A 26,115-nucleotide genomic window follows, 5' to 3' on the forward strand; every position below is an offset into this window, starting at 1 on the left:
CATCCTTCTTAGGAAGGTTTTCCAAGTATTCAAAGGGAATTGAGTGTTGTGATCTAAATCTTTGGTCACTGCAGCCATATCTGCATTAGGCACACCTCAAGCCAAGTAATGCTATGACACTTGCAGACTCGTAGAGATACTGCCTTAGGTCTTGGATAATAATATGGTTTGACTGTGTCCCTACTCAAATCTCGTATTGAATTGTAACTCCCACAATTCCCACGTGTTGTGGGAGGAACCGAGTGGGTGGTAATTGAATTATGGGGGCAGATCTTTCCCAAGCTGTTCTTGTGGTAGTGAGTAAGTCTCAGGAAAGCTGATGGTTTTAAAAATGGGAGTTTCCCTGCACAAGCTCTCTCTCGCCTGCCACCATCCGTGTAAGACATGACTTGCTTCTCCTTGTGTTCCACCATGATTGTGAGGCCTCCCTAGCCATGTGGAACTGTAAGTCCATTAAACCTCTTTTTCTTCCCAGTTCAGGTCTGTCTTTATCAGCAGTCTGAAAACAGACTAATACAGTAAATTGGTACCAGTAGAGTGAGGTGTTGCTGGAAAGATACCCAAAAATGTGGAAGCAACTTTGGAACTGGGTAACAGGAAGAGGTTGGAACAGTTTAGAGGGCTCAGAATAAGATAGGAAAATGTAAGAATGTTTGGAACTTCCTAGAGACTTGTTGAATGGCTTTGCCCAAAATGCTGATAGTGATATGGACAATAAAGTCCAGGCTGAGTTGGTCTCAGACATAAAAAGTGAGGATCTGTCGGGAACTGGAGCAAAGGTGACTTTTGTTATATTTTAGCAAAGAGACTGGTGGCATTTTGCACTTTGTAACTTTGTAACTTGAGAGAGATGATTTAGGGTATCTGGCAGAAGAAATTTCTAAACAGCAAAGCATTCAAGAGGTGACTTGCGTGCTGTTAAAGATTCAGTTATGTAAGGGAAACAGAGTATAAAAGTTGGGAAAATTTGCAGCCTGACAATGTGACAGAAAGGAAAATTCCATTTTCTGAAGAGAAATGCAAGCTGACTGCAGAAATTTGTGGAAATAATGAGGAACTGAATGTTAATCCCCAAGACAATAGGGAAAATGTCTCCAGGGCATGTCAGCGGTCTTCACAGCAGCCTCTCCCATCAGAGGGCCAAGGGCAGAGGAGGAAAAAAGGGTTTCATGGGCTGGGACCTGGGTCCCCCTACTGTGTGCAGCCAAGGGACTTGGTGCCCTTTATCTCAGCCATTCTAGCCATGGCTGAAAGGGACCAAGGCACTGCTCAGGCCATGGCTTCAGAGAGAACAAGCTCCAAGCCTTGGCAGATTCCATGTGGTTTTGAGCCTACCAGTGCACAGAAGTCAAGAACTAGGGTTTGGGAACTTCTTCCTATATTTCAGAGGATGTATGGAAATGCATGGATGTCCAGGCAGAAGTTTGCTGCAGGAGCAGGGCTCTCATGGAGAACCTCTGCTAGGGCAGTAGGGAGGGAAAATGTGGGATTGGAGCTCCCACACAGAGAGCCCCTACTGGGGCACCACCTAGTGAAGCAGTGAGAAGACGGTCATCATCCTGCAGACCCCAGAATGGTAGATCCACATACAGCTTGCACTATTGTACCTGGAAAAGCCACAGACACTCAAAGCAGCCAAGAAGGAGGCTATACTCTGCAAAACCACAGGGGTGGAGCTGCCCAAGACCATGGAACCCACCTCTTGCATCTGCATGACCTGGATGTGAAACATGGAGTCAAAGGAGATCATTTTTGAGCTTTAAAATTTGACGGTCCTGCTGGATTTTAGACTTACATGGCGTCTGCAGCCCCTTTGTCTTTGCCAATTTCTTCCATTTGGAGTAGCCATATTTACTCAATACCTGTACCTCCATTGTATCTAGGAAGTAACTAGCTTACTTTTGATTTTACAGGCTCATAGGCAGAAGGAACTTGCCTTGTCTCAGATGAGACTTTGGACTGCAGATTTTTGAGTTAATACTGAAATTTGTTAAGAGTTTGGGGGACTGTTAGGAAGGCATGATCGTTTTGAAATGTGAGGACATGAGATTTGGGAGGGGCCAGGAGTGGAATGATGTGATTTGGCTGTGTCCCCACCAAAATCTCATCTAGAATTGTAACTCCCACAATTCCCATGTGTTGTGGGAGGAACCCAGTGGGAGGTGATTGAATTATGGGGGCAGATCTTTTCTACATTGTTCTCTTGATAGGGAATAAGTCTCACAAGATTTGATGGTTTTAAAAATGGGAGTTTCCCTGCACAAGCTCTCTCTCGCCTGCCACCATCCGTGTAAGATGTGACTTGTTCCTCCTTGCCTTTCACTGTGACTGTGAGGCCTCTGTAGCCTGTGGAAATGTAAGTTCGTCAAACCTCTTTTTCTTCCCAGTTTAGGTATGTCTTTATCAGCAGCATGAGAATGGACTAATACAGATAAGATCAGGGAGAATTCCCTGGATTGCCAGGCAGAGACTCTTGTTCTCTCACCTTACTTTTCCCCAAACAAATGAAGTCTCTCTTTCTATATTTAGCTGCCTGGACCTGGGAGAGTATTGATGCAAGAGACCCTGTGGCCACCACCACTGGGACTGCACCAGGTTAGACCAAAACTAAGTACAGCATTGTGTCTTGCTGAAGGCCTGAGGCAACCACTGCCTGGCCCCTGCCAATGTTCACTCAAGGCCCAAGGGCTCTTCAGTTAGCAGTTGGTGAATCCAGTCAGGCTTGTGGCCTATCCTTCAGTGCAGTGATCTCTCCTGTGACCCAGGGTGGGTCCCAGAATACTGTCTGGGAGTGAGGGCTTGGAGATGGTAACCAGGGCCTGGAATCAGGAATGTTAGGAATCTACTTGGTGTTCTATTCTACTGTGGCTCAGCTGGCACCAAAGCCACAAAACAAAGTCCATACCACTATTCCTTCTCCTTTCCTCATGCAGAAAGAGTCTTGCCCTGTGGCTACCACCACACCAGCCAGTGGCTCTTACTGCCTAGATGCTGTTGATGTTCATTCAAGGCTCATGGGCTTTTCAATTCACTTATGATGAATGTTACCAGGCCTAGGTCTCTCCCCTCTGGCCCAAGGTGGGTCTAGAAATACTGTCCAGTAGCCACAGCCTGGAATCAGGAACGCCAGGGGTCTGTTTGATGCTCTATCCCATGGTGGCTGAGCTGGTGCCCAAGCTGCAAGTCAAAGTCCCCTTCACTTTTCCTTCCCTTTCCTCTAGCAGAAGACATTTCCCTGCATGGTTACTACAGTTGAGAATGTTCTGGGTCACATTTGAAGCCAGCGTGGCCCTGGGTCTTATCCAAGGCTCACAGTAAGAGTTCCTTGGGTACCACGGATATTTATTCAAGGCCTTAGGGCTCTCTAGTCAGCTGGTAATGAATCCTGTCAAGACTGGGTCCTTCCCTTTTAGGTAGTAGGTTCTCTTCTGGCCCAGGACATATCTAAAAATGTCATCTAGGAGCTGGGGCTTGGAACAGGGGAAGGCCTCAAAATTCTGCCTAGTGCCCTTTTCTACGGTGGCTGAGCTGGTATTCAAGTTGCAACACAAAGTTCTTTTCACTCTTCCTTCTCCTGTCTTCAGGTGGAAGGAAGTAGTGTCTCCTGGAGCTGTGAGTTGTGCTGCTTGTAGTTTAGGGAGGAGTGACGCAAGCACTCCCTTGGCTGCCCCAGCTGGTGTCTCACTTGGTTGTGTACCCTCCAAGTCCACTGGCTCCAAGCTCAGCACAGCACCAGGATTTGCCCAGGAATTGCAGTCCTTGTGGCCTAGACTGCCTTTCAAGTTTATTCAGAACCACAGAACACTTTAGCCCACAGTGTTGGAACTTGCTGGAACTCAGATTCTGACTACCAGAAAGGGCAATTCTCTGGCTAGGGCTGTACACACTACTTCCATGGGTGCCGACTGAATTCTGCCCCATGTTACTTTCCACTGTGACAGGCAGTACTGAGTTCCAGTGCAGTCTCAAAATCACTGTGTTCTCTCTCCCTTAAGCAAACAGATTATCTTTCCATGTCACATGGCTGCTGCTGGCGAGGGGAGAGGGGTTGTGTCAGCAATTGAAGACTGTCTTTTATACTCTCTTCAGTGTCTCTTTCCCTTATATGATGTTAAAACCAGGTACTGTGATTGCTCACCTGATTTTTGGTTCCTATGAGAGTACATTCTTGTATGGATAGCTGTTCAATTTGGTGTTCTTATAGGGGGAAATGATAGCTGGAGGCTTCTATTCAGCCATCTGGCTCCTCCTCTCGAATGAGAGAGTATCCTTTATATAGCAAGGTTTTAGGGTAAAACCTATGCAGCTGGTCACATCTTCAGACTTTCTTGCAAAGACTCATGACCACTTGGGAGGTTAGGGAAGCATCTTTTGGAGGGGTTATCCGTGCTATAGAAATTGTTTAAACACCTTACTGCAGAACATGTGGGGAGTATGTGGGGGTCAATCATCAGTTTTGCTTCAAGATGGCATCACTCTTATCATGCAACATACTGTTTCCTTACACTTCACCCCTGAGCCCAAACTGGCCCTTACAGTCTTACTCCTTTACTTCTTCCTCAGTAGTCCCTGAGTCTAGAGGAAATGTGCCTCATTTTGCATAGCTTAACAGCAGTGCATTGGCTCCATTGGAGGCAGTTTCCACAGTAACAGTAAAGCCAAAAACAAGACCATAAAAAACATTTTAATATAATGTCTAAACCACAATGCAGCCTCTGCTACCAGGTGCCCCAGGACCCAAACCATCAAATGTTCCACGATGAGCAGGTCTGTGCAAACCTACCCCAAAATGCTGAGGGAGCTGACAGACTGAAGAAAGAGGCTGACAAGTCCTGTTTCTCAGAAAGAAACATTTAATTGGGATATAAAAATAGAAGCAATGTCTTGAGCAGTCACTAGATGGTGGATCTGCATACCTGCCCTCCAGAAAGTATTCTTTATAAAGCAAGATTTTAGGCCAAAATATGTGCAGCTGGTCAAGTTTCAGACTTTCTTGCGAAAACTCATGGAGAGGTCAGAGAGGCATCTTTATGAGGAGTTATCTAGGCTACTGACATTGTGTAAAGACCTTACTGCAGAACACCTTGGTATGTGGGCGTCAAACACTGGCCATGATAGTGGTTTTGCTTCAAGATAGCATTACTCTTGACATGCAACAGGCTGTTTTCCTAGAAGAGTTTTGATGGCTATGTGTATGTGGATCTCTATGTGGTGCTTAATATATTCTGCTACTACTGTGAAGTGTTGTAGAGATAATGAAATATAGCTGTAAAAGTGACTTTTAAGTTTTTAAAAAGTTTTTTAGATGTAAGGCATTGTGGCTTGTATTTCTTTCTTTCTTTATTTAAAAGACAGAGTGTTGTCTACCGACCAGACTGTAATGCGATGGTGCCATCATGGCTCACTGCAACCTTGACCTTCTGGGCTCAAGCAATTATCCTACCTCGTCCTCCTGAGTAGCTGGGACTACAGGCACATGCCACTATGCCCAGATATTTAGTTTTTAATTTTTTTTTTTGTCTAGAGACAAGGTGCCACTATGCTGCCCAAACTAGTCTCAAACTCCTGGGCTCAAGCAATCCCCTTGACTTGGCCTATGAAAGTGCTGGGATTAAGGCATGAGCCACCGTACTTGGCCTGTGGCTGTTACTTATAGTCATATTTTTTTCATGATAGCAATGAAATATCCCATTTAAATTCCTGCTTTTATTCACAAGCTAACCTAAATAATATTTTAATTAATGTAAATAGAACTGATATATTGGCTAAATATGGGTTGAGCAATATAATAAGGAAAACAATTTTAATTTTGTCTCCCAATGTCACTTTCAAGTGTATTTAGTGGAATAAAGGTTTTTTCTGCTGCTGGATAAAAGCCCAAGGGAACTTGACAAAAAATCCCATGGTTGGTTCAAGTTGCAAAACAGAATTTGATTCAGAAATTAGAAATTCTAGTCCAAATTCTAATCTTTATTTAAAGGTAAGACTTCCTTCATCTCTCCTGCCCCCTTCTGTCCCTTGCTGCTTTCTAATCTGCCTTCACAGGGAGGGCAGTGGGTTGCTTTCCCCACTTAAGCACCCTCAGGTCTCTCCAAGTATAGAGCTCAGGGAAGGACAAAAAGAAAGAGACTAGAAAGTTCTTACTTGACCATGCTTTAATTCTGCCATTTTACTCTCTGAGCCTGACTGATGTTTAAAGGTAAATTTTTCTCTGTGGGGCCAGTCTGGATTCTTTGACAGCTCACCTGCTGGGCCCCTCTGACCATACCTGACACAGCATTGGCAGTGTCCCCATTCTGCTGATCACTACCACTGCCCCTTAGCTTCTGGATTTTAAGCAGCCCATGCCAAGCCCAGACTCTGCTAGAATTCTCCTGCCATCTACCCAAAGCTCTGGTTAACCTGGCAGGATCACTGCCATAATGATTCCAGGCAGAGATCCTCCCAGATCCCATTTCCTGAAAAGCCAACAGCAAGTGTCTTAGATGTCTCTTTCTGGATCCCTCAGGCGAACAGTCACAGCCTTCTGCCACAGAGAGCTCAGACTTGTGTCCCACACCAGTCCAGTGTGCTCCCTAACTGCAAGCAGCACTGATTAAGGTCTCCAAGGGTCTCCTGAAACACTTCCTAGACCTATTTGAAGGACAAAGCTCTTTTCAAGAGGTAAGTTTGTTTGTAATTCTACCCTCTGTGTCTATTCTCAACCTTTTATGTCTTCAATGTGGATGACAGGTTTTAAATGTATCAAAACTGGTTCTCATAGTTTCATTTGAAAAATTACGTAGAGTCTGACACTCACTTTGGGATTCAATATCTATTGTATCTTGATGTGTGAGATGAAAATTCCTCTTTGATATCCTATCATACAACAAAATAGATCAATCAAAAAGGTCCTCATAAACAGATGAGAATTAGGATACAGGTAATTTAGAGTTCATTGGGATACAAAAGAAATAGGAAAAATAAGTATCCTTATTCATCATTAGAAACTGAAGCCCAGGTATCATCCCCTGATCATAAGAGAATATGGTAAGTGCTCCTCCTCGTTGCTTCCACTGTACTTTATATATTGCTACTATCATAGCTCTTACCATTTGCTTTTAAATTTACTAGATTTTAAGCTTCTGGAGAAAATGAGATATACTTATTTTTATTGGTGCTTCCCGTGCCTAGCACAGTGTGTAGAATATTGTGGAAACTCAATAAATGCTTATTAATCTAAAATAAAGGGATATGGATTTCTACTTGGACTCTCATGATATTTGATTGGCTCAGGAATGTAGTATTCCTCTTTCCCAGGCTCTTTATCGGTAAAATGGGAAAAACACCAATTAACTAATAAAGATGAAAACTAGTTAAAATGATTTAAAAACCACTCTTAAAATGATTTATAAGCACTAGTCATCAGTTCTATCATGCTCCATGTCTGGCAGTACCGTCTCCCCACATGGGCTGTCAAAATGACCTAGAATCATAAATTTTTGTCAGTCTATTAGATAGGAAGGTGAACTCTGTGTTCCTCTATGAGATTTATTGCCCTCATAATCCTTGAAGAATCTTAATTTATTATATGGATAAAAAATAAAGTTAAGCTAAGAGAACTTTTGAATTAAATTGTACCTTTTGTTTTGTTAGCCATGAACAGTCATAGAGTGATAGCAGTAGTAGTAGAAAAAGCATGGAGTTATTTCTGTAACATTTTTTTGTTAAACATTTGAAAAAACAAGAGGGGCCCAATCTGTTGTTCGCTTAAGCTTCTGTGAAATTTGTCCATCCAATTCAGCATATGTCAATATATTCCTCATTTATTGCTGTGTAAAAATTACCTAAAACTTAATCAGCTGAAAAATAATAAATATTTATTGTCTCATAGCTTCTGTGGGTCAGGAATATGAGAGAGTCTTAGGTGGATAGTTGTGATTCTAGGTCTCTCATGTGGCTTCAGTCAAGGTATCTTCCAGGGCTGGTGCCATCTGAGTCTTAACTGAGTCTGGAGGAGCTGCTTGACTGACAGCTATGGCTGTTGGCAGGAGGCTTCGGTTCCTCTTCACATCGGCTTCTCCATAAAGCTTATGACATGGCTTCCCCCAGGGACAAAGAAACCACTTCCAAGGATAAAAGCTGTAGGTTTGTAATAACCTAGTCTTAGAAGCGAATATTGTTATTTTCATTGTTCAATTCCCACCTATGAGCAAGCACAAGTACCCTAGAACTTAAAGCATAATAATAATAATAATAATAAAAAGAGTGAATATTGTTACTTTTGGTGTATTCAAATTATTAGGAATTAGTCATTAAAACCAACCTATACTCAAGGGGAGGGGAATTAGGCTATACCTCTTAAAGGGAGGAGAGTCAAATAATTTGTGGACATACTTTCCAAACCACCACAGGCAACATGCTGACTGAAGAAAATAGTTTTAGATAGTTTTAACTTCTTTGTTTTTCATTGTGACTTTAAGATGTAAAATATAAAATTTTGTATATAAACTATCTTAAAGTAACCCAACTTCCCCCAGAAGTAAAGAATTAAGTAGTAGTATTATATGAAGGCAGTAAAGGAAGAAGTCATTAAATGTTTTGCTATAGCTCAGGTGAAAAGGAAAATATCTTACATCTGTGGCTAAGTTATAAAGCATTGACATCAATCAGCCTGTTTGTGCCATAGCAGTGAAAATGGGCAACTCTTACTGATGGCTTTATCTTAAAGTGTTTTCAGATTTGTGGTTAAATATGTGGTCAAAGGGTTTTCATCATCTACCTTGTCATTATAAATACTTCCTTTTTGTTGACTTCTAGTTAACTTTGAACAGTCAACCCATTCCAACCTAAATAAGTATTTTATAGAGAACATTTATAAATTTATAAAATAAAAAGTTGCCATTAAATATTATTACAGACATAATATAGTTGTACCTCTTAGAGATATATCTAATTGTTACAGAACTTTGCCAACTTTCATTTTCATTCTCCCTTTATTTTATTTTTCACATAGATGTAGAGCAGAATATTAGTCTTAGTATTAGTCTAGTAGTACTAGTATTAGTCTAATAGTATTAGACTAGTATTAACTATTAGACTAGTATTAGTCAACTAATTAGTATTAGCCTAATAAATATGTATAGCATTCAACGGCATAAAAGACTGGAATGGTTCTAGAACAGTTCTATTGTCATATGTTATTCTGGTAGGAACAGAATGAAGTTTACTAGGAGAATTGAGGATGGAAAAAGAGAGCTTATTCAATTTCCCCTAATATATGGGCTGTTTGAATTGAGTGTTCAAGAACAGGTTCCTAAACATGGAAGAAGTCTATTATTAAGTACAACCAAGAAACAGGAAAAAGAACTGCCACTGAGTACTCCTTTTACCCTTCTTGGACAAGGGCAGAAAATTGCACAGGATTTGGAATGGATGCAGCTAGTGATTAAGGTGATGTTAGTGATTTCTATTGTAGTACTGACTGGGTGGCCATAGATCTCACAGCCTTGGAATCAGTGTGCTGCACACCTCATATCGCCCTCTTGTGGCCAGAGTTCATCTACTTAGAGAATTCTGTTTCTCACAGATTCTTCTAGAGTTACATCAAAAATAAAGGATTATCTCTCACTGCTTTCTTCCTCCAGCAAGAAACTCATTAGAAGTGGGAACCTTATTTATCATGAATTTATCTGCTTTATGTGCTTGCCAGCAATAGGAATCAAGACATCCTTGTCATCACCGAGTGGTTGGAGATTGTTATTGTTTCTTTCTTGTACCAGAGTCCATATAGAATTCAAGGCTTTTTCCCTTTCATTTTGTCCCAATGTATGATTATTACAAGCAGAAATATAAGCAATGCCTATATATGTATGTTGACAAAATTATGACCTTGGAGATATTAATAAAATCTCAATAATTTCATAAATCATTCAATTGTCATATTGAGGTGAAGCAACATATATTAATATATATCAGAATCCAATAATATAATTGGAAAAGTAACGCTATCTAATGGTGATTTGTAATGTTGATGAAAGAGGCACTTCCTAAACATCAAACTTAGATGTCCATAATGTGCTCATTTGCTAATAGGTTTCTACGATTATCACAGCAGGTGCTACATATCGTCATCACACTTTATCAACTCAAAATAATTTTTACCAACACCTACTTTCCACTGTGGAAGCATAATAAACAAAATAAAGACATGCTTTTTTATATTCATATTTTTAAAATTGAAAAAAATTAGAATTAAATATGTCAATCCAGAAAAATGAATACATTATGTGTTCTGCTCAATAAACTATCAGTGCCACCTATTGGATCACATCCCAAAGCTTCAACACCAGAAATACTTCAGTAACATATTCCTTTGTGAAACTAAAGACAAGAAGTCAGCTACAACTAAAGACTCTGCACAAAGTCTCAGAACACATTATTCTGACTTCTTGTGCCATTTTGGCGCTTTTAATCTTTATATTAATGGAACCACACAGTATGTATTCTTTAGCATTTGGTTTCTTTTGCTCATCGTTGTGTTTGAGAGATTCATCTACATTGTGATGAGCTACAGTTCTTCCATTTTAATTGCTCCATAGTATTTCACCATGTTTGGCCTATATAGCCTCTTTATCTTTAAAAAGTGCACTCTGTTTTAAAATCTAGTTTCTAATATTAATATATCTATACCAGTTTTATTTTGGTTAAAATTTTTATGATATATCATTTTTCTATTATTTTAATTTCAACATTTCATTCTAACATTTTACAATGTGTCTCTTGTAAACAGAATATAGATAGGTTTATAATATTATCCAGTATGATAATCTTTGTCTTTTATTTGGGACACTTAATCCGTTTATATTTTGATATGGTTTGGCTGTGTCCCCACCCAAATCTCATCTTGAACTCTAGCTCCCCTAATTCCCTCATGTTGTGGGAGGGACCAAGTGGAAGATAATTGAATCATGGGAGTAGTTTCCCCTATACCATTCTCATGGTACTGAATAAGTATCATGAGATCTGATGGTTTTATAAGGGGAAATCTTTTGCTTGACTCTCATTCTCTTCTCTTGTCTGCCACCAGGTGAGATGTGACTTTTGCCTTCCACCACGAGTGTGCCTAGTCTTGGGTATGTCTTTATCAGCAGCAGGAAAATGGACGACTACAGTCAATTGGTACCAGTAGAGTGGGTGCTGCTGAAAAGATACCCAAAAATGTGAAAGTCACTTTGGAACTGGGTAACATGCAGAGATTGGAACAGTTTGGAGGGCTCAGAAGAAGACAGAAAATGTAGGAAAGTTTGGAACTTCCTAGAGGCTTGTTGAATGGTTCTGCGCAAAATGCTGATAATGATATGGACAATGAAATCCAGGCTAATATGGTCTCTGATGGAGATGAGGAACTTGTTGGGAACTGGAGCAAAGGTGACTCTAGTTTTAGCAAAGAGACTGGTGGCATTTTGCCCCTGTCCTAGAGATTTTTGGAACTTTGAACTTGACAGAGATTATTTAGGGTATCTGGCAAAATAAAGTTCTAAGCAGCAAAGCACTCAAGAGGTGACTTGGGTACTGTCAAAGGTATTCAGTTTTAAAAGGGAAGCAGAGCATAAACGTTCAGAAGATTTGCAGCCTGACAATGTGATAGAAAGGAAAATTCCATTTTCTAAAGAGAAATTCAAGCTGGCTACAGAAATTTGCATAAGTAATGAGGAGTTGAATGTTAATCCCCAAGACAATGGGAAAAATGTCTCCAGGGCATGTTAGAGGTTTTCAGGGCAGCCCTTTCCATCACAGACCTGGAAGCCTAAAAGGTAAAAGTGGTTTCTTGGGCCAGGCCCAGGGTCCCTCGGCTGTGTGCAGTCTAGGGACTTGGTGCCCTGCATCTCAGCTGCTCCACCTATGACTAAAAGGAGTCAAGGTACAGCTCAGTCCATGGCTTCAGAGGGTGCAAGCCCCTAGCCTTGGCAGCTTCCATGTGATGTTGAGCATGCCAGTGCACAGAAGTCAAGAATTGGGGTTTGGGAACCTCTGTCTAGATTTTGGAGGATGTGTGGAAATGCCTAGATGTCCAGGCAGAAGTTTCCTGCAGGGGCGGGGCCCTCATGGAGAACCTCTGCTAGGGCAGCGTGGAAGGGAAATGTGGGATCAAAACCTCCACACAGCATCCCTACTAAGACACTGCCTGGTGGAGATGTGAAAAGAGGGCCACCATCCTCCAGACCCTAGAATAGTAGATCCACTGATATCTTGCACCATGCACCTGGAAAACCTGCAGACCTCAATGCCAGCCTGTGAAAGCAGTCAGGAGGGAGGCTGTGCCATGCAAAGCCACAGGGATGGAGCTGCCCAAGACCATGGGAACCCACCACTTGCATCAACATGACCTAGATGTGAGACATGGAGTCAAGGGAGATCATTCTGGAGTTTTAAGATTTGACTGCCCTGCTGAATTTTAGACTTACATGGGGCTTGTAGCCCCTTTGTTTTGGTCAATTTCTCCCGTTTGGAATGGGTGTATTTACCCAATACCTGTACACCCATTGTATCTAAGAAGTAACTAACTTGCTTTTGATTGTACAGGCTCATAGCTGGAAGGGACTTGCCTTGTCTTAGATGAGACTTTGGACGATGGACATTTGAGTTAATGCTAAATGAGTTAAGACTTTGGGGAACTGTTGGGAAGGCATGATTGGTTTTTAAATGTGAGGAAATGACATTTGGGAGGGGCCAGAGCAGAATGATATGGTTTGGCAGTATCCCCACTCAAATCTTATCTTCAGTTGTAACTTCTGTTATTCTCTGGTTTTGTGAGAAGAACCCATAGGGAGATAATTTTATCATAGGGACATGTTCCCTCATACTGTTCTCATGGTAGTGAAATCTCATGAGATCTGATGGTTTTACAAGGGGAAACCCCTTTCACTTGGTTCTCATCCTCTTCTCTTGTCTGCTACCAGGATACTTGCCTTTCTCCTTCTGCCATGATTGTGAGGCCTCTTGTGGAACTGTGAGTTCATTAAGTCTCTTTCTTTTGTAAATTGCCCAGTCTTGGGTATGTCTTTATTAGCAGCATAAAAATGGACTAATATTTAATATAATTGCTGATATATTTATGTATATTCACACTGTTGTGCATTTATTACCACCATCCATCTCCAGAACATTTTTATTTTCTAAAACTTAAACTTCATGCCCATTAAACCATGACACCCACTTCACCTTCTCTGTAACCCCTGGGAACTGCCACTCCATCTTCTGTTTCTGTGAATTTGTCTAATAAAGGTATGCCATGTAAGTGGAATTATACAATGTTTACCCTTTTATTCTTGGCTTATTCCACTTAGTACAATGTCTTCAGGATTCATCCATGTTGTATCATGTGTCAGAACTTCATTCTTTCTTCTAGCGATCCATTTTAGTTAAAAAATTTTCTTGAGTTTCTGAATATCTTCTAAACATTCTTAAATGTTACTTTTTATTTATTTTTTTATTTCCAACTTTTATATTAAGTTTAGTGGTACATATGCAGGTTGCACAGGTTTGCTACACAGGTAAATGTGTGCCATGGTGATTTGGTGCACAGATCACCCAATCACCTAGCTATTAAGCCCAGCATCCATTAACTATTTTTCCTAATGCTCTCCATCCTCCCACCCTCTTTCCTCCAACAGGCCCCAGTGTGTATTGTTCCCCTCAATATGTCCATATGTTCTCCTCATTCAGCTCCCGATTATAACTGAGAACATGTGATTTGATTTGATTTTCTGTTCCTGTGTTAGGTTGCTGAGGATAATGGTGTCCAGCTCCATCCATGTTCCTGCAAAGGACATGATATCCTTTTCTCTATGACTGCATAGTGTTCCATGGTGTATATGTACCACATTTTCTTTATCTAGTCTATCATTGATGGGGATTTAGGTTGATTCCATGTCTTTGTTATTGTGAATAGTGCTGCAATGAACATACATGCGCATGTATCTTTATAATATATTGATTTATATTCCTTTAGGTATATACCCAGCAATGGGATTGCTGGGTCAAAAGATATTTCTGCCACTAGGTCTTTGAGGAATCACCACACTGTCTTCCATAATAGTTGAATTAATTTACATTTCCACCAACAGTGTAAGAGCATTTTTTTCCTCCACAACCTCACCAGCATCTATTGTTTTTTTGACTTTTAATAGTAGCCATTCTGACTGATGTGAGATGGTATCTCATTGTGGTTTGATTTTCATTCCTCTAATGATTAGTGATGCTGAGCTTTTTTTTCATTTGTTTTTTGGCTGCATGTGGTCTTCTTTTGAGAAGTGTCTGTTTATGTCCTTTGCCAACTTCTTAATGGGGTTGTTCGTTTTCTCATAAATTTGTTTAAGTTCCTAGTAGATGCTGGATATTAGGCCTTTTTCAGATGGATATATTGCAAAAATTTTCTCCCATTCTGTGGGTTGTCTGTTCACTCTGATGATTGTTTCTTTTGCTGTGCAGAAGTTCTTTTGTTTAATTAGATTGCATTTGTCAATCTTTGCTTTTGGCATATTTATCAAGAAATCTTTGCCTGTGCATATGTCCTGAATGGTATTGCCTAGATTTTTTTCTAGGGTTTTTATAGTTTTTGGTTTTACATTTATATCTTTAATCCATCTTGAGCTGATTTTTGTATATGGTGTAAAACAGGGGTTCAGTTTCAATTTTCTGCATGTGGCTAGTCAGTTCTCCCAGCACTATTTATTAAATAGGGACTCCTTTCCCTTTGCTTGCTTTTGTCTGGTTTGTTGAAGATCAAATAGTGTTAGATATGTGGTCTTATTTCCGGGTTCTCTATTCTGTGCCATTGGTCTATGTGTCTGTTTTTGTACCAGTACCATGCTGTTTTAGTTACTGTAGCTTTATAGAATAGTTTGAAGTCAGGTAGCGTGATACCTCCATGTAGATTCTTTTTGCTTAGGGCTGTCTTGGCTAGTCAGGCTCTATCTTGATTCCATATGAACTTTAAAATAGTTTTTTCTAATTTTGTGAAAAATGTCAATGGTAGTTTAATGAGAATAGTATTGAATTTGGAATTGCTCTGGGCAGTATGGCCATTTTAATAATCTTGATTCTTTCTGTCCATGAGCACGGAATATTTTTCCATTTGTTTGTATAATCTCAGTTTGTTTTGAGCAGTGGTTTGTAGTTCTCCTTGAAGAGATTGCTTGCTTTTCTTGTTAGCTGTATTCCTAGGTATTTTATTCTCTTTGTAGAAATTGTGAATGGGAGTTCATTCCTGATTTGGCTCTTGGCTCACCTGTTGTTGGTGTCTAGAAATGTTAGTAATTTTTGTACATTGATTTCGTATCTTGAGACTTTGCCGAAGTTGCTTATCAGCTTAATTAGTTTTTGAGCTGAGACAATAGAGTTTTCTAGATATGGGATCATGTTATCTGCAGATAAAGATAATTTGACTTTTTCTCTTCCTATTGGTATATTCTTTATTTCTTTCTCTTGCCTGATTGTTCTGGCCAGGACTTTCAATACTATGTTGAATAGGAGTGCTAAGAGAGGGCATCCTTGTCTTGTGTCAGTTTTCAAGGGAAATGCTTCCAGCTTTTGCCCATTCAGTGTAATATTGGCTGTGGATTTGTCATATATAACTCTTATTATTTTCGGGTATGTTTCTTTGATGCCTACTTTATTGAGAGTTTTTAACATGAAGGAATGTTGAATTTTATTGAAGGCCTTTTCTGTACCTATTGAGATAATTATTTGTTTTTTTTTCTTGAGATCTGTGTATGTGATGAATCACATGTATTGATTTGTATACGGGGAACCAGCCTTGCATCCCAGGGATAAGCCTACTTGATTGTGGTGGATAAGCCTTTTGATGTGCTGCAAGTATTTTATTGAAGATTTTTGCATCAACGTTTATCAAAGGTAATGGCCTGAATTTTTCTTTTTTTGTTGTATCTCTGCCAGGTTTTGGTGTCAGGATTATGCTGTCTTCATAGAATGAGTTAGGGTGAATTCCCCCCTTTTCAGTTCTTTGGAATAGTTTCAGTAGAAATGGTACCAGCTCTTCTTTGTATCTCTGGTAGAATTCAGCTGTGAACCTGTCTGGACCTGGGCTTTTTGTTGTTGTTGTTGTTGTTGTTCTTGGTAGGCTATTTATTACTGCCTCAATTTCAGAACTCATTATTGGTCTATTTAGAAATTCAGTTTCTTCCTGGTTCAGTCTTGGGAGGGTGTACGTGTCCAGGAATTTATCAATTTCTTCTAGATTTTCTAGTTTATGTGCATGGAGGTGTTTATAGTATTCTCTGATGGCTTCATTTCTGTTGGTCAATGGTGATACCCCCAAATTATTTCTTATTGTGTTTATTTGAATCTTTTCTCTTTTCTTCTTTATTAGTCTGGTTAGTGGTCTATTTCATTATTTTTTCAAAAAACCAAATCCTGGATTTGTTGATTTTTTGAAGGTTTTGTGTGTGTGTGTGTGTGTGTGTGTGTATGTCTGTCTGTCTGTCTGTCTCCTTCAGTTCAGCTCTGATTTTGGTTATTTCTTGTATTCTGCTAGCTTTGGTGTTTGTTTCCTCTTAGTTCTCTAATTCTTTTAGTTATAATGTTAGGTTGTTAACTTGAGACCTTTCTAGCTTCTCGATGTGGGCAAAGTTTTTTGATGTCTCTGCATTTAGTGCTATGAATTTCCCTCTTAACATTGCTTTATCTGTGTCCCAGGGATCCTGGTATGTTGTCTCTTCGTTCTCATTGGTTTCAAAACTTACTGATTTCTGCCTTAATTTCATCATTTACCAAAGAGTCATTCCAGAGTAGATTGTTTACTGTCCATGTAGTTGGGCTATTTTGAGTGAATTTCTTAATATTGGTTTCTAATTTGATTGTGCCGTGTCTGAAGGACTGTTTATGATTTCAGTTCTTTTGCATTTGCTGAGGAGTATTTTACTTCTGATTATGTGATCAAATTTTTTTTTTAATTAGAACTCTTTTATATATTTTTAGTAGTGGAACATTCTGTACACAACACACAAAAACATATTAAAACCTATTAGGCATATTGATGGAAGTACTGAACCGCCTTTACAAAATTATAACTAAGGAAATTATGACAGTGAAAGAAATCAGACCTAACCAACTCTGTATCTTGCTTCTAACCCTTAAGCTGTCCTTGTTCATTCCTTGGTGTAAGCTGAACTAACTTGGAGAAGGAATTTAGTTCACAGTTTGACTCTGAAAGCAAATTGGTAACAGCCCTTTCCTGAAAAGAACCCCTTCCTGCCTGGGGAGCAGTCTGCCTTTGCAGGACTAACATATTAGCTACAAGATTAGAATTTACAGTTTAGGGGTCATACAGTCTCTGGCTCTGAACCTCCCCAAATTGCTCCTGCGGGTAACATCACATCATTATTGTAAAACCTAAGATCAGGGCTTGGTATGTGTTGCAGATCCTGCCCAGGCTGGTAATCTGGCCCAACCAGTTGTGCCATCACACCCATGAATGGAAGACAGCAAGAAAACCCAACTTCAACCCCCTATGATTCCATCTCCAACCTGACTCATCAGCACTCCCCAGGTCCCAAGCCTCTACCCACCAAGTTATCTTTAAAAACTCTGATCCCCGAATGCTTGGGAAAACCGAGTTGCATAATAAGCTTTGGTGTGCCACACAGCCGGCTCTGCGTGAATTACTTCTCCACTGTAATTCCTCTTGATAAATTGGTTCTGGCTAGGCAGCAGGCAAGGTGAACCCATTGGGCTGTTACAGTACTTTTTATAGATTTGAAGACTCCCCTTTTTTCCTGTCTTAGACGTTCAGATTCTTTTTTTTTTTTTAATTATACTTTAAGTTCTAGGGTGCATGTGCACAACGTGCAGGTTTACTACATATGTATACACGTGCCATGTTGGTGTGCTGCACCCATTAACTCATCATTTACATTAGCTATATCTCCTAATGCTATCCCTTTCCCCCTCCTCCCCACAATAGGACCCAGTGTGTGATGATCCCCTTCCTGTGTCCAAGTGATCTCATTGTTCAATTCCCACCTATGAGTGAGAACGTGCAGTATTTGGTTTTCTGTTCTTGCGATAGTTTGCTGAGAATGATGGTTTCTAGCTGCATCCATGTCCCTACAAAGGACACAAACTCATCCTTTTTTATGGCTGCATAGTATTCCATGGTGTATATGTGCCACATTTTCTTAATCCAGTCTGTCACTGATGGACATTTGGGTTGATTCCAAGTCTTTGCTATTGTGAATAGTGCTGCAATAAACATACATGTGCATGTGTCTTTATAGCAGCATGGCTTATAATCCTTTCGGTATATCCCCAGTAATGGGATGGCTGGGTCAAATGGTATTTCTAGTTCTAGATCTGTGAGGAATCGCCACACTGTTTTCCACAATGATTGAACTGGTTTACAGTCCCACCAACAGTGTAAAAGTGTTCCTATTTCTCCACATCTTCTCCAGCACCTGTTGTTTGATTTTTTAATGATTGCCATTCTAACTGGTGTGAGATGGTATCTCATTGTGGTTTTGATTTGCATTTCTCTGATGGCGAGTGATGATGAGCATTTTTTCATATGTCTGTTGGCTGTATGAATGTCTTCTTTTGAGAAGTATCTGTTCATATATGTGGTCAATGTTAATGTAAGTGCTATGTAGGGATGAGAAGAATGTGTATTCTCTTGTTTTTGGGTAAAGAGTTATGTAGATATCTATCAGGTCCACTTCACCCAGACCTGAATTCAGGTCTTGAAAATCTTTGTTAATTTTCTGTCTCAATGAGCTGTTTAATATTGCCAGTGGGGTATTCAGGTCTCCTATTATTATTGTGTGGGAGTGTAAGTCTCTATAAAAGCCTCTAAGAACTTGCTTTATGAGTCTGGGTGCTCCTGTGTTGGGTGCATTTATAGTTAGGATTGTTAGATTTTTCTTGTTGAATTGTACCCTTTAACATTATGTAATGTCTTTCTTTGTCTTCTTTGATCTTTGTTTGTTTAACATCTGTTTTATCAGAAACTAGGATTGCAACTCATGCTTTTTTTCTGTTTGCCATTTGCTTGGTAGATTTTCCTTCCTTCCTTTATTTTGAACCTATGTGTGTCTTTGCATGTGAGATGGGTTCTTGAAGACAGCATATCAATGGGTCTTGGTTCTTTATCCAGCTTTCCACTCTGGGTCTTTTCATTGAGGCATTTAGCCCATTTACATTTAAGGTTAGTATTGCTATGTGTGGATTTGATCCTATCATGTTGGTAGCTGGTTATTTTATAGACATGCTTATGTGGTTGCTTCATAATGTCACTAGTCTGTGTACTTCAGTGTGTTTTTGTAGTCACTGGTAACAGTTTTTCCTTTCCATATTTAGTGCGTCTTTCAGGAGCCCTTGCAAGGCAGGTCTTATGGTAATGAACTGACTCAGCATTTACTTGTCTGAAAAGGATCTTATTTCTCCTTCTTATTATGGAGCTTAGTTTGGCTGGATATGAAATTCTGGGTTGGAAATGCTTTTCTTTATGAATTTCTTTAAGAATTCTTTAAGAATTGAAAGTTTTCCCCAATCGCTTCTGGCTTGTGGGGTTTCCACTGAGAGGTCCACTCTTAGTCTGATGGGCTTCCCTTTGTTGGTGACCTGGCTTTTCTCTCTAGCTGCCCTTAACAATTTTTCTTTAATTTCGAGCTTGGAGAATCTGATGATTATATGTCTTGGGGATGATCTTCTCATGGAGTATCTTACCAGGGTTCTCTGCATTTCCTGAATTTGAATGATGGCCTGACTTGCTAGGTCAGGGATGTTCTCCTGGATGGTATCCTGAAGTATGTTTTCCAACTTGGTTCCATTCTCCCTGTCCCTTTCGGGTACCCCAATCAGTTGTAGATTCAGTCTCTTTACATAATCCCATATTTCTCAGAAGTTTGTTCATTCCTTTTCATCCTTTTTCTGTATTTTTGTCTGCCTGTCTTATTTCAGAAAGATAGTCCTTAAGTTCTGAGATTCTTTTCTCTGTTTTGTCTATTCTGCTATTAATACTCATGATTGATTGCATTGTGAAGTTCTTGTAGTGTGTGTTTCAGCTCTAATAAGTCAGTTATTTTCTTCTCTAAACTGGCTATTTTAGCTATCACCTTGTGTATTATTTTGTCCTGATTCTTAACTTCTTTACATTGAATTACAACATGCTCCTTTAGCTCAGTGAAGTTAGTTATTACCAACATTCTGAAGCCTACTTCTGTCATTTCAGCTGTCTCAGCCTCAGCCCAATTCTGAACCCTTGCTGGAAAAGTGTTGCAGTCATTTGGAAGAAAAGGGGCCCTCTGGCTTTTTGAGTTTTTAGTGTTTTTGCAATGATTCTTTCTCATCTTTGTGGGCTTATCTGCCTTTGATTTTTGAGGTTGCTGACTTTTGGATTTTTTATTTTTTTGGTGGTTTTGTTGTTTTCTGTTTGTTTTTCTTCTAACAGTCTGGCCACTCTTCCATAGGTTGGCTGTGGTTTGCTGGGTGCCACTCCTGACCCTAGTTGCCTTAGTTTTCCTCATACCTGAGGGTATCACCAGCGAAGGCTGTAAAACAGCAAAGGTGGCAGCCTGTCTCTTCCTCTGGAAGCTCTGTCCCAGGTGAGACTGACTTATTGCTGGCCCAAGGGTGCCTGTAGGAAGTAGTTGGAGACCATGGTGGGCAGGTCTCACCCAGTTAGGAGGAACAGGATTAGGGACTCCCTTAAAGAAGCAGACAGGCTGCATTTTAGTAGAGCAGCTGTGCTGTGTTGGGGATCCCTTCAGCTCTCAATTGGTTTGGGCTCTCCAAAGGCCACAGCGTGGACTGGCTGAGAAACCTGAATGGCCAAGGTGGCAGTCTGCCCTGACCTTCAGGCACTCTGTCCCAGGGAGAAATAGGGCTCTGTTGGCTGGTAGAATATGGGTGGGGGTGGCTAGAGGCCCCACCTGGGAGAACCCCAGTGGGAGGACCTGCCCTGTAAGAAGGAGTGAATCAGGGTCCCAATTAAAGAATCAGTCTTGTCATACCTCAACACAACAGCTGTGTTGTGTTGGGGAACTGCCTCTGCCCCTGTCTGCTTGGACTCTCCAAAGCCCACAGGCTGGAATGGCTGAGTTGTTCAACCAATGTAGGTGGTGGCCTCCCCTCCCCTGGGTACTCCATCTTATAGGGATATCAGAGCTCTGTCCATAAGAGGGGAGGGCAGGCTGGCTGGAGGGCCTGGCTGTATGGTCCTGCCCATTGAGGAGGAATGGATTGGGCCCTACTTAAAGAAGCAGTCTGGCCATGATCTGGCAAAGCCACTATCCTCTGCTGCTAGGGGGACCATTACTTGTCCCAACTGATTGGACTCTCCAAAGCCTATGGGCTGGAACAGCTGTTGACCGAACATCAGAGATGGTGCCCACCCTTCCCCCTGGGGCTCCATCTGGTCTCAGGCAAGCTCTATCCTGTTGCTGGTATCTGGCTGGAATTCCAAGCCAGTGGGTCTTATCTTTTCAGGTGCCGTGGAAGTGTGGCCTACAGAACAATGCTGCTCAGCTCCCTGGATTCTGACCACTTCCTAGGGGTATGTGCAGATCTCTTGCCTTGCCTGAGTTGCATACGTGTTTGTTGGAAATCCCAGGGCCAGAGTATGTAAAGCACCTGGGTCTCTGTGCATGCCTGAACAGCTGCTCTGCCAAGACTCCACACAGCTCAGTGTGTTGGATCTAAGGCCCTGGTGGTATGGGCTCACAAGGGGAAACTACTGATCCATGGGTTACCAAGATCCATGGGAGAAGCCTGGTTTCCTGGGGTTGCACAATGACTCACGGCTTCCCTTTGCTAGGGATGGGGGTTCCCTTGGCTCCATGTCACTCCCTGGTGGGCCTTCGCCCCATTGTGCTTTTCTTTGTTCTCCATGGGTCGAGTTGTTTCCCTAATCAGTCCCAATGCAAGAACCTGGGTATTTCATTTGAAGGTGCTGTATTCACTCACCTTTTTTGTTCCTCTTTGTGAGTGCTGTGGACCACAGCTACTTCTAATTGGCCGTCTTGGACCTACCCTGATGTTCTACCTTCCAGATCTTTAAAAAAAATTTTCTTAACTATATTCATCATGGTTTTTTTCTTTTCAAGTACATGTTTAATAACCATTATTTGTATCTCATGTGGGTCTACTTTCTTACTTGGTGTATCTATGTCTTGCCTCATGATATGTCTTGTTACTTTCAATTATTGATCATTCAAAATTGTATTTGAAAATTATAGAGATTGTTAGAAGTTTAGAATGATGTCATGTTCTTCTAGAAATGATTTATGTTTACAAATCCAGATATATAATCAGGAATTAGTATATTAAGCTGAATATAAGTCCCTGCAAAGCCCTGTCAATTTCTAATGTTTCCTTCCTCCTACTGTAGTACCCTTTAGGGTTCCAACAAAAGACCTGTAGTCCATCAGGATCCTCAATCTTTGGCAGATCTTGAAGCCCAATTTTGTCCTACAAACTATGAAATCTGTTTACATCCTTGCTCAGCTTCTCAGCCCCTCACTTGTGTCTCCTGGAATTGGCAGATATCCCTAGGGGAAAATCAGCCTGAGGTGCCTGGTCTAACTCTGGGTTTCCCCCAGAATTTGGCCACCTAATTTTTCTCTATATTTTTAGTGCTTAGATGCTGTGAGATCCATGTTTGCATAAGCTTTTTCACTTCTTTTTATCTGTTCCCAGTGGAAGGATTGGTCTGAATACTTTGTTTGCCATTGCTAGATGTGTGTGTTTTCCTTTTTTATTGAATGTCCAAAATATGCTATACTCTATGTAAAAAATCCATATTTATAACCATTCTGATTTTGAATAAGGGAAGACTATTGAATGAATTAATGAAGTATGGGGGTTTCACATTTTATTTATCTGGACATTGTTTTATTTACTTACTTAAAGGCCTCTGTTTTATGTATAATGCTCTGCAAACAAACATTTTAATTGTACAGGTATGTTTGAATATTTTCTATTCTATTTGTAGTTCAAGACTTGACAAAAATGTTAATTTCATCATGAACCTTTTTTGGTATCTCCAGGCAAAATAGTTGTTTTCTCTTCAGGATATCTATATTTATTTTACAGTCTTAAAATCACTGTAATCATATGTGAGGTTGATATCTGTTTTGTTTCTGCTATACAATTAAGCTTAGGAAGAAGAAATTGTGTATTACCAAAATATACACATTCCAAACTACCTAACATAATTTTTTGCATAGAATGAAAGCTTAGTATATATTTGGAAAATAAATAGATGGATGAATGAATAAATAAATAAAGATGCTGGAGTACAGTGAAAGGGATGTTAATTGGAATAAGAAGAGGTAGGTTTATTTGTTGTCTCTACCTTTGGGCAAGTGTTTTAGTGTTTTCTCAGTGCCCTTATTTGTGAAGCTGAAGTAAAAGGCTACCTCAAGGAGTGTTGATCTCTGCCTGTGGACAAGTATTTTAAATGTTTTCTCAGTGTTTTTATTTGTAAAATTGGAACAAATGACTACCTCAAGGAGATCTGAGACTTAAAAAATAAGTGCACATTTACCCTAATGTGCATTGTGGAATAATATACAAATATAAGGTCGCCACTTATATTTTAAAAACCTGTGGTGGTAGGGGTGGGGAATATATGCCTGTAAAGGCATAAAATATCTTGAGAAGAGTACATAAGCAACTGTAGACAGAGAAACTGGATAGAGGGAAGACAGGTTAGAAATAGACTTTTTGTGTTATATAATTTGAATGTTGAACCACATGCATTTATTACCTACTAAAAATAAAACAAATTAGAATTTAAGAAAAATATAGTATATTATTATTTTGTTTTGTATCAGAGAACTCCATTCCGCAAAATCACTTTTTGTGCTGATTGTAATGATTGAGACTCTTATCTAAATAATTAATTTTACAGATAAAGATTTATATAGTTTGTAAATTTCTTTGCTTTTCTTTATTTTTTTAGAAAGTTCATTGTTTCTCTTTTTTCTTTTTTTATTATTATAACTTAAGTTCTGAGATAAGTGTGCAGAATATGCAAGTTTGTTATATAGGTATACACATACCATGATGGTTTGCTGCATCCATTAATCTGTCGTCTACATTACGTATTTCTCCTAATACTATCCTTCCCCTAGACCCCCACCCCCTAGTAGACCCTGGTGTGTAATGTTCCCCTCCCTGTGTCCATGTTTTCTTTACTTTTAACATTCGTTCTCTAGCTCAGAGTTTAGGGCATACATTGATTATTTCTTAAATTTGTTATATCACTTAGGTTTATTAGATTAATATATAAATAGATGTGGAAGGGTCAAAAAGCTAGAGATTCTTGGAATGTGAGGTTCCTTGTCATTTAATATACTTTCAAGATATTTCCTGAATACTTTGATACAAATAGACCTTTGTTAGAGAAGAAAAGTTTAGGGAACTGCAGTTACTCGTGCATGCTTGGAGAGGAATATTGTCCTCATGGATTGACCTCTTAGCACTGGCAGGAATATATGAGACTTAGAGGAGACAGGACTATCAACCACGCTAGTCAACCATCAGCTCTAAAGATAAATAGAGTGACATATGGGGCAGACAGAAGGCTTTTATTTCCAGAATTTCTGCAGAGGTTTCTGGAGTAAACATTTTGTGCATTTAAAATGTCTCTTAATATTCAGGACTCTTTCTTATTCTTTGGTTTTGTCTATATTCTGGCCATTTCTAATTCACCAGATGACCTTGGAAGGGTGGTTGGAATCTGGAATGCAGCCCAGGGAAATGCTGCTCACCTAAGTAGCTCTTCATTTAACTTTAGTGGAGGAAAAGGTAAAAATGAATGCCCACTCTGTGGATAAAGTTAGGTTTTGGAGCTCATTTATTCATCTCTTTCCCAGGTTGGCAGGAATTAAAAGAAAAAAATTAATCTCACTCTGTCTTCAGCTATTGTAAAACAATTTCTGATTTTTGTTTGTCTTTTCTTATTCTTTTTCTCAAACTCTCCAGCTTCACTGAATTTAATTTATGATGTTTTAAACTAAATAAACTGAAAAAGACTTTGAGATGAATCATTTTCTATTTATAATTTGTTTAGGTATCCCCCAGTTTTTAAATCACATCTCTTGAAAGACTCAGGATTTTTATCATAACCTTTTAAAATCTGGTATGTTACCCTTGAGGGGTTAGTGGGATGTTTGCCTAGAATCCTGCAATTTACAAATTTAAACAGCAAAAATAAATCACTACTGGCATTATATTAACAAAAGATTTATAGTCACCACAAAGCTGCAGGCAATAAGAAGTTGTTATTTAGCTTCAACTTGATTAAAAATCTGAGCAAGTCATTACACAATCTTGGTTTTTGCTCCTGTAGCTCAATGTGAAATATAGTATGAACCAGTTTCTAGGTGTTTCGGTTAGGTATTGTATATAGTTTCAGGTGGTTTGTTACCACTCCATCAGCACTGTTCTGAAGCTGAAATGAGATAGGCAATATAAGATCTGTAAGCATTCAATTATTATGAACTATTATTATTACCTTCCCTTATGATTTCAAGCACATTTATAACATAATAGCTATTCTAACTTGTATTTTCCCAGCCTCCCTGTAGTTTAAACAGTCAGGTTGATGATGATGCCCTTTCCTAAAATAGGAGGAACGAGACAAAAATATGTAATTTTGTAAGGAATGATTCTAGAGGTTGTTAAGAATATGTATGAGCGTATATTCAATTGTTCATATATACATGCATAGATTTAATGTATGCAGACGTGTAACGAGAGAGAGGGAGAGAGAGAGAGAGGAAGATAATGAGAGAGAGGTAAGGGGTAAATAATTTCGGAGCCAACTATCCCAGCTAATAATGAATAACTAAGACCTTCATTACTCTTTGCTCTTGAAGGCAGAAATTTTACCTTACCCATCTTTATAGTTTCTCTAACACACAACATTATCTGTCAACTTCATGTGGCAGGGCATTCATAATTTTTTTTGCTAAACTTTACTAACATATTCCATCTAGAGTTAGCATGAGAAATTATCTGGAGACAATTTTTGAAGCTCCTCATTATTTCACAGATTCAGTTATTCCAGGTTAAATCATGCCTTTCTTTTTCTGAGTGTTCTAAATATTCTTC

This window comes from Colobus angolensis, unplaced genomic scaffold, assembly GCF_000951035.1.
Source record: "Colobus angolensis palliatus isolate OR3802 unplaced genomic scaffold, Cang.pa_1.0 Scaffold41, whole genome shotgun sequence".
Classification (NCBI taxonomy): Eukaryota; Metazoa; Chordata; class Mammalia; order Primates; family Cercopithecidae; genus Colobus; species Colobus angolensis.